This window comes from Triticum aestivum, chromosome 4A (assembly GCF_018294505.1).
Source record: "Triticum aestivum cultivar Chinese Spring chromosome 4A, IWGSC CS RefSeq v2.1, whole genome shotgun sequence".
Lineage (NCBI taxonomy): Eukaryota > Viridiplantae > Streptophyta > Magnoliopsida > Poales > Poaceae > Triticum > Triticum aestivum.
This window is the reverse complement of record NC_057803.1, coordinates 255,913,995-255,922,027: the sequence shown is the minus strand read 5'-3', so window position 1 is coordinate 255,922,027 and position 8,033 is coordinate 255,913,995.

Genomic DNA, 8,033 nt, shown 5'->3' with positions numbered 1-8,033 from the left:
ATACTAGTTGCATTTTTTAATGTAGAATTAGAACTCCTAAACCTACTCTGTTTAGGCGTCGTGATTATTATGCTTCGTGACAACATTGTATGTGTTCAGATTGATTTTTCGGCAGATGTGTTACTTTTCACTTATCCAATCAACTTGAGGATCAAGGCAGGTAGAAAAAGACTTGCTCCCGCAGGGGCGACTCGGGCGGCGTAACCCTAGCCCGCCGCCGGCCCTCTCCCCCACCTCTCCTCTCCCTCGTCGCCACCGGAGGTGGCCGCCGGCCCGCCGCTCGGCCGCCGGTGAAGGTGGCGGCGAGGATCTGGCCGCCCCGTTCTTTCTCGGGGGGCTTTGAATCCGTGGCTGTAACATCCCAAATTTTCAATTTGAAATGTTATACATTAGATTATCACTGCATATCATATTTTATTTGCTTTTGGTTTGATCCTAAAAATTCTACGCAACTCAAGGACCCTCAGAGAGAGTTGGGGATTTCGTTATTTTCATATTTGAGTTTTCTCAAATTTTGAAAATAGGATCATTTGATTTTATTTATTTTATCTTCAATTATCTCTATCATAGAAATATGAGAGAGGGGATAAAATGACTTTCCCAAAATAAAGAAAAATTGAGGATTTAATAATAAAATAAAATAAGAGTTTATTTTGGAGGTATTTGCTATTTTATTTGAATTTAGAAAAAATGCGCATTTTTCAAAATTGCATTTAGGCCCCAAATAAATGTTCATCCTGTTCGGCTTGATTTTAGAAGTCGGGGAAAATTTATTTCGGGATTTTTGGAGTCCGTTTAGTATTTCTTTTATTTGTTTTTCAGAGTGAAATTATTTAAAAAAACGCATAACCGACTTTGGGCCGTGTTCGGCCAGGACTCTGTCCGGTCGGGCCTTTAAAAGGCGCCGCCCCGAGCCCGTTAAGCCCCAAGCCGTGCCGCGCCCTAACCCTAGCCCGCCGCCGTGTGCCGCCGCAGCCGCCGGACCCCGCCGCCCGCATCGCCATGCCGCCGCCCCGCCGCCCCGCACCGCCGCACGCCGGAGCCGCTGCCCCGTGCCTCCCCGCGCCGCCGCACGCCGGAGCCGCCGCCGCCGCCGGTTTTCCCTAGAAAACCGTTCAGTTTTCGCCGGTTTTTCGTTCGGTTTTTTTAGATCCATTTTTTTATTTAGATCGGTTTATTTCCCGTTTAGTTTATTTAGCGAGTGTTCGCTCGTTCGTTCCTTTTAACGGACGCGTTCACCATTTAGTTCCAGAAAACGAACGTTCGTTCGTTAATCTGTTTCTCGTTTTTCTTTTTCTCGGATTTTCCGCGATTTCTGATCCGATTTTCATTCTAGTATAACTTTTCGCTCGTTTATCGGAATCAGGCGATTCAAGCGCCTGGAGTTTCGTCTCGAAACCCTCTTTCCGTTTAACCAACTCAAACAAATTTTTGCTTCTGTAAAATTTGACTTAGATACAGATTAGTAAACGAAGCTTGTTTCTTTCGCCGTTTGACTTTCGTTGCTTCGTTCGATTTAATTCTTTTTGAAAACCGGAGTTCTTAATTTGAACTTTCTGGTTAGATCTCTTATTTGAGTTTTACCTGTGCATTAGATGAGTGCTTATTGTATGCTTGTTTGTTTGCGATAGTGTAACGCCCTCGATGCGGCTATATCTCCCACGTGTCGAAGCACGACTTAGAGGCATAACCGCATTGAAAGCAATGTCGCAAGTGAGGTAATCTTCACACAACCCAAGTAATACAATAGGGGAAAAAGATACATAGTTGGCTTACAATCGCCACTTCATACAATTACATGAATAAAGCATTACATCATCCAAATACAATCAAGGCCCGACTACGGAGCCAAAATAAAAGAAGAACCCCAAATGCGACAAAGGTCCCCGATCGACCCCAACTGGTGATAGAGGCAAAGGTGTCCCGTCTTTCGATGAGATGATGGATATCGCTTTGGTGGAAGTCGACTTTGACGATCCGACTACGAACGTGCGAGGACGTCGCGCCTTAGCAATCGCTAAACCAACTCCGAGAGGTTATTGACCACGCCGGAGCACGATCAACCTGACCACGAGGGTCTGTTTCCTGCGAGCAAACGAAGAACAAGCAAGAAACTAAGATTGCAATCTGGATATTGCGAATATAAGATGAAAGCTTTATTGATCAAGGTGGGGTTCTGTGACGCCTTTGTCTGGTCGTTGAACACAAACGAAGTACGCGAAGTTGCAGCTATGGCGAACTTTTAATCTAAACAAAACCCAAAGTCTAAACGATGCCCAAAGGGCTGTATATATGGAGTAAGAGGGGGGAATTTCGTGGCCCTTGGTGGAGGGGTCCGAAATCAACCCTATCTCTTGTTTCCCCACACATACGGACTCTAAAAATAGCCTATACTTATGTATTTCGAAATTACATGGGCCTGGCCCAATAATAAGGTGACGCAGCACATAAAATAGCCTCGGGACGAAATTTATGAAGTGGCATCTTGTATATTTCGTCCAAGGCTTCATGCACCCATTATGGTGGCTTCAAAGTCCTGAAATCATCACTTGTAACTCCGTTCTTGTTCCCCTTGCGCATGCCATCATCTCCATGCTTGTTCTTGCTCCAATGTTCATCCTTCTCCAAGCTAGGCCCTTCATTTGTAAGCAAAACAAATGTATCCAATTTAGGCAGCATCATATTCTCATGAACATTAGAATCATTACCAAGAAACGAAAGTACCTGGTAATTTAGTTGGCGTGCACGAGCTCTAGTAATTGGTCCAGTATGTATAGCCGCAGGGGCTGTGGGTGTAACAATTGTATTGATGTCCTCATCATCCTCCCCTTCTTGAAATGAAGTCGTCCTCGACAGAAGTTCATCTTCCTCACCCAAATAAGGCTTCAAATCTGCAATGTTAAAAGTGGGACTAACCCCAAAATCTGCAGGCAGCTCAAGTTTATATGCATTATCATTTATTTTCTCTAACACCTTAAAGGGACCATCAGCACATGGCATTAGCTTTGATTTGCGCAAATCAGGAAATCTATCCTTACGCAAATGTAACCAAACAAGATCTCCAGGTGCAAACACAACATGTTTTCTACCCTTATCTCCAGCAAGTTTATATTTAGCATTCATACGCTCAATGTTTTCCTTAGTTAACTCATGCATTTTTAAAATCAATTCAGCACGTTGTTTAGCATCAAAATTAACCTTCTCCGAAGATGGAAGAGGCAACAAATCAATAGGTGCACGAGGTAGGAAACCATACACAACTTCAAAAGGGCACATCTTAGTAGTAGAATGCAATGAACAATTATAAGCAAATTCAATATGAGGCAAGCATTCCTCCCACATTTTCTTATTATTCTTCAAAACAGCCCTAAGCATAGTAGACAACGTTCTATTGAGTACTTCAGTTTGTCCATCAGTTTGGGGGTGACAAGTAGTACTAAAAAGCAGTTTAGTCCCCAACTTAGCCCATAAACATCTCCAAAAGTGGCTAAGAAATTTAGTATCACGATCTGAAACAATAGTATTTGGCACACCATGCAAGCGAATAATTTCATGAAAGAACAAATCAGCAACATTAACAGCATCATCGCTTTTATGACATGGTATAAAGTGTGCCATTTTCGAGAATCTATCCACGACAACAAATATGCTATCCCTCCCCTTCTTTGTTCGAGGTAAACCTAAAACAAAGTCCATAGATATATCCTCCCAAGGAACACTAGGTACAGGCAAAGGCATATATAAACCATGAGGATTGAGTCGTGACTTAGCTTTTTGACATGTAGTGCATCGAGCAATAAAACGCTCAACATCCCGTCTCATCTTTGGCCAAAAGAAATGTGTAGCAAGTACGTCATCCGTCTTCTTCACGCCAAAGTGTCCCATTAATCCTCCTCCATGCGCCTCCTGCAACAACAAAAGACGAACGGAGCTAGCTGGAATGCATAGCTTGTTAGCACGAAACACAAATCCATCGTTAACGACAAACTTGTTCCACATTCTTCCTTCTTTACAATTCTGCAATACATCTTTAAAATCAGCATCATGCACATATTGATCTTTGATGGTCTCCAAACCAAATATTTTGAAGTCAAGTTGTGAAAGCATAGTATAGCGACGAGACAATGCATCAGCAATAACATTTTCTTTTCCCTTCTTGTGTTTAATGACATAAGGGAAAGTCTCAATGAATTCAACCCATTTAGCATGTCTACGATTCAGTTTAGCTTGACTTTTAATATGTTTCAAAGATTCATGATCAGAATGTATAACAAATTCTTTGGGCCATAAATAATGTTGCCATGTTTCTAAAGTCCGAACAAGAGCATATAATTCTTTATCATAAGTAGAATAATTCAGACTAGGCCCACTCAATTTTTCAGAAAAGTATGCAACAAGTTTGCCATCTTGTAATAACACACCTCCTAATCCAATTCCACTAGCATCACATTCAAGCTCAAAAGTCTTATTAAAATCAGGAAGTTGGAGTAAAGGAGCATGTGTCAACTTATCTTTCAATACCGTGAAGGCTTCTTCCTGTGCGGTACCCCAAACAAAAGGCACATCCTTCTTTGTAAGCTCGTTGAGAGGTGCAGCAATGGTGCTGAAATCTCTCACAAAACGCCTATAGAATCCAGCGAGGCCAAGAAAACTCCTCACTTGTGTGACCGTTTTGGGCTGCGACCAACTCTCAATAGCTTCAATCTTGGCTTTGTCAACTTCAATTCCCTGTGGAGTAACAACATAGCCAAGAAAAGATACTCGGATGGTGCAAAAGGTGCACTTCCCAAGGTTACCAAACAAACGTGCATCACGTAGAGCAATAAAAACAGCACGTAAATGTTCCAAATGTTCTTCCAAAGATCTGCTATAAATCAGTATGTCATCAAAGTAAACTACCACAAATCGTCCAATGAAAGCACGTAAAACTTCGTTCATTAATCTCATGAAAGTACTAGGTGCATTAGTTAACCCAAAAGGCATGACTAACCACTCATATAATCCAAACTTAGTTTTAAATGTTGTTTTCCATTCATCTCCCAATTTCATACGAATTTGATGGTAGCCACTATGCAAATCAACTTTGGAGAATATTGTAGAGCCACTCAATTCATCAAGCATATCATCTAGCCTAGGAATAGGATGACGATAACGAATAGTAATATTATTAATGCCTCTACAATCAACACACATACGTGATGTACCATCCTTTTTCGGCACTAGAATAATAGGAACAGCACAAGGACTAAGGGATTCGCGTATATAACCTTTGTCGAGAAGCTCTTGTACTTGACGCATAATCTCCTTCGTCTCCTCTGGATTGGTACGGTATGGTGCACGGTTTGGCAGTGAAGCACCGGGAATTAAGTCAATCTAATGCTCAATCCCTCGAATAGGCGGTAATCCCGGTGGCACGTCTTGTGGAAATACGTCAGCGAACTCCTGCAAAATTTTAGTGACAGCAGGAGGCAAAGAGGAAGGCACGTCCTCGAATGAAAATAATGCCTCTTTGCACACAAAAGCATAGCAAACAGATTTGCTGAAATCTAGCTCATCAATATCAGATTTGGTGGCAAATAAACATGCACTTTTCAATTTAATTTCAGAAGCAACACTAGATGGTTTATTATTAGGCTTCATTTGTTGCTCAAATTCTTTTGCCACAATCTGATTTTCACTCTTATTCTTCTCCTGTTTTGCTTTATTAGCTCTATTAATATCATCTTTCAAAATGGAATCAGGAGTCATAGGAAGCAAAGTAATATTTTTATCCTTATGAACAAGAGTATAGTGATTGTTTCTACCATGGTGTACAGAATTTTTATCAAATTGCCATGGTCTACCAAGTAATAAGGAACATGCTTGCATAGGTACCACATCACAATCAACCTAATCAGCATATGTAGAGATACTAAAATGCACACGAACAGTACGTGTTACCTTAACCTTGCCGCTGTTGTTGAACCATTGGATGTAGTAAGGATGTGGATGTGGTCTTGTGGTGAGAGAAAGCTTCTCCACCATCTCCATGCTAGCCAAGTTGTTGCAGCTCCCTCCGTCTTTCGATCAAGGCCCGACTACGGAGCCAAAATAAAAGAAGAACCCCAAATGCGACAAAGGTCCCCGATCGACCCCAACTGGTGATAGAGGCAAAGGTGTCCCGTCTTTCGATGAGATGATGGATATCGCTTTGGTGGAAGTCGACTTTGACGATCCGACTACGAACGTGCGAGGACGTCGCGCCTTAGCAATCGCTAAACCAACTCCGAGAGGTTATTGACCACGCCGGAGCACGATCAACCTGACCACGAGGGTCTGTTTCCTGCGAGCAAACGAAGAACAAGCAAGAAACTAAGATTGCAATCTGGATATAGCGAATATAAGATGAAAGCTTTATTGATCAAGGTGGGGTTCTCTGACGCCTTTGTCTGGTCGTTGAACACAAACGAAGTACGCGAAGTTGCAGCTATGGCGAACTTTTAATCTAAACAAAACCCAAAGTCTAAACGATGCCCTAAGGGCTGTATATATGGAGGAAGAGGGGGGAATTTCGTGGCCCTTGGTGGAGGGGTCCGAAATCAACCCTATCTCTTGTTTCCCCACACATACAGACTCTAAAAATAGCCTATACTTATGTATTTCGAAATTACATGGGCCTGGCCCAATAATAAGGTGACGCAGCACCTAAAATAGCCTCGGGACGAAATTTATGAAGTGGCATCTTGTATATTTCGTCCAAGGCTTCATGCACCCATTATGGTGGCTTCAAAGTCCTGAAATCATCACTTGTAACTCCGTTCTTGTTCCCCTTGCGCATGCCATCATCTCCATGCTTGTTCTTACTCCAATGTTCATCCTTCTCCAAGCTAGGCCCTTCATTTGTAAGCAAAACAAATGTATCCAATTTAGGCAGCATCATATTCTCATGAACATTAGAATCATTACCAAGAAACGAAAGTACCTGGTAATTTAGTTGGCGTGCACGAGCTCTAGTAATTGGTCCAGTATGTATAGCAGCAGGGGTTGTGGGTGTAACAATTGTATTGATGTCCTCATCAACTGGGCTCCACTACTGACCAACTAGAACGAAATAACACAAAGGACAAGATCTTCATCGAGCTCCTCCTGAGCTTGGTTGCGTCATCTGCACGGACTCGTCGGCACCTGCAAGCTGGTTTTGGAAGTATCTGTGAGCCACGGGGACTTAGCAATCTCACACCCTCGCGATCAAGACTATTTAAGCTTATGGGTAAGGTAAAGGTATGAGGTGGAGCTGCAGCAAGCGACTAGCATATATGGTGGCTAACATACGCAAATGAGAGCGAGAAGAGAAGGCAAAGCACGGTCGATAGAAGTATGATCAAGAAGTGATCCTAGAACAACCTACGTCAAGCATAACTCCAACACCGTGTTCACTTCCCGGACTCCGCCGGAAAGAGACCATCATGGTTACACACGCTGTTGATGCATTTTAATTAAGTTAAGGTTCAAATTATCTACAACCGGACATTAACAAATTCCCATCTGCCCATAACCGCGGGCACGGCTTTCGAAAGTTCAAATCCCTACAGGGGTGTCCCAACTTAGCCCATCACAAGCTCTCACGATCAATGAAGGAATAGACCTCCTCCCGAGACATTCCGATCAGACTCGGTATCCCGGTTCTACAAGACATTTTGACAGGGTAAAACTAAACCAGCAACACCGCCCGAATGTGCCGACAAATCCCGATGGGAGCTGCACATATCTCTTTCTCAGGGCACACTCAGATGAGCCAGACATCGGGTAGGCTAGCCCAGAGTTGCCCCTGGTAGCCCCAGACATTGCTCAGTTGGACCAACACTCAGAGGAGCACTGGCCCGGGGGGGTAAAATAATGATGACCCTCAGGAGCGCGACTCCCAAGGGAAAACAAAAGGCTAGGTGGCAAATGGTAAAACCAATGTTGGGCATTGCTGGAAGAGCTTTACTTAAGGCGAACTGTCAAGGGGTTCCCATTATTACCCAACCGCGTAAGGAACGCAAAATCCGGGA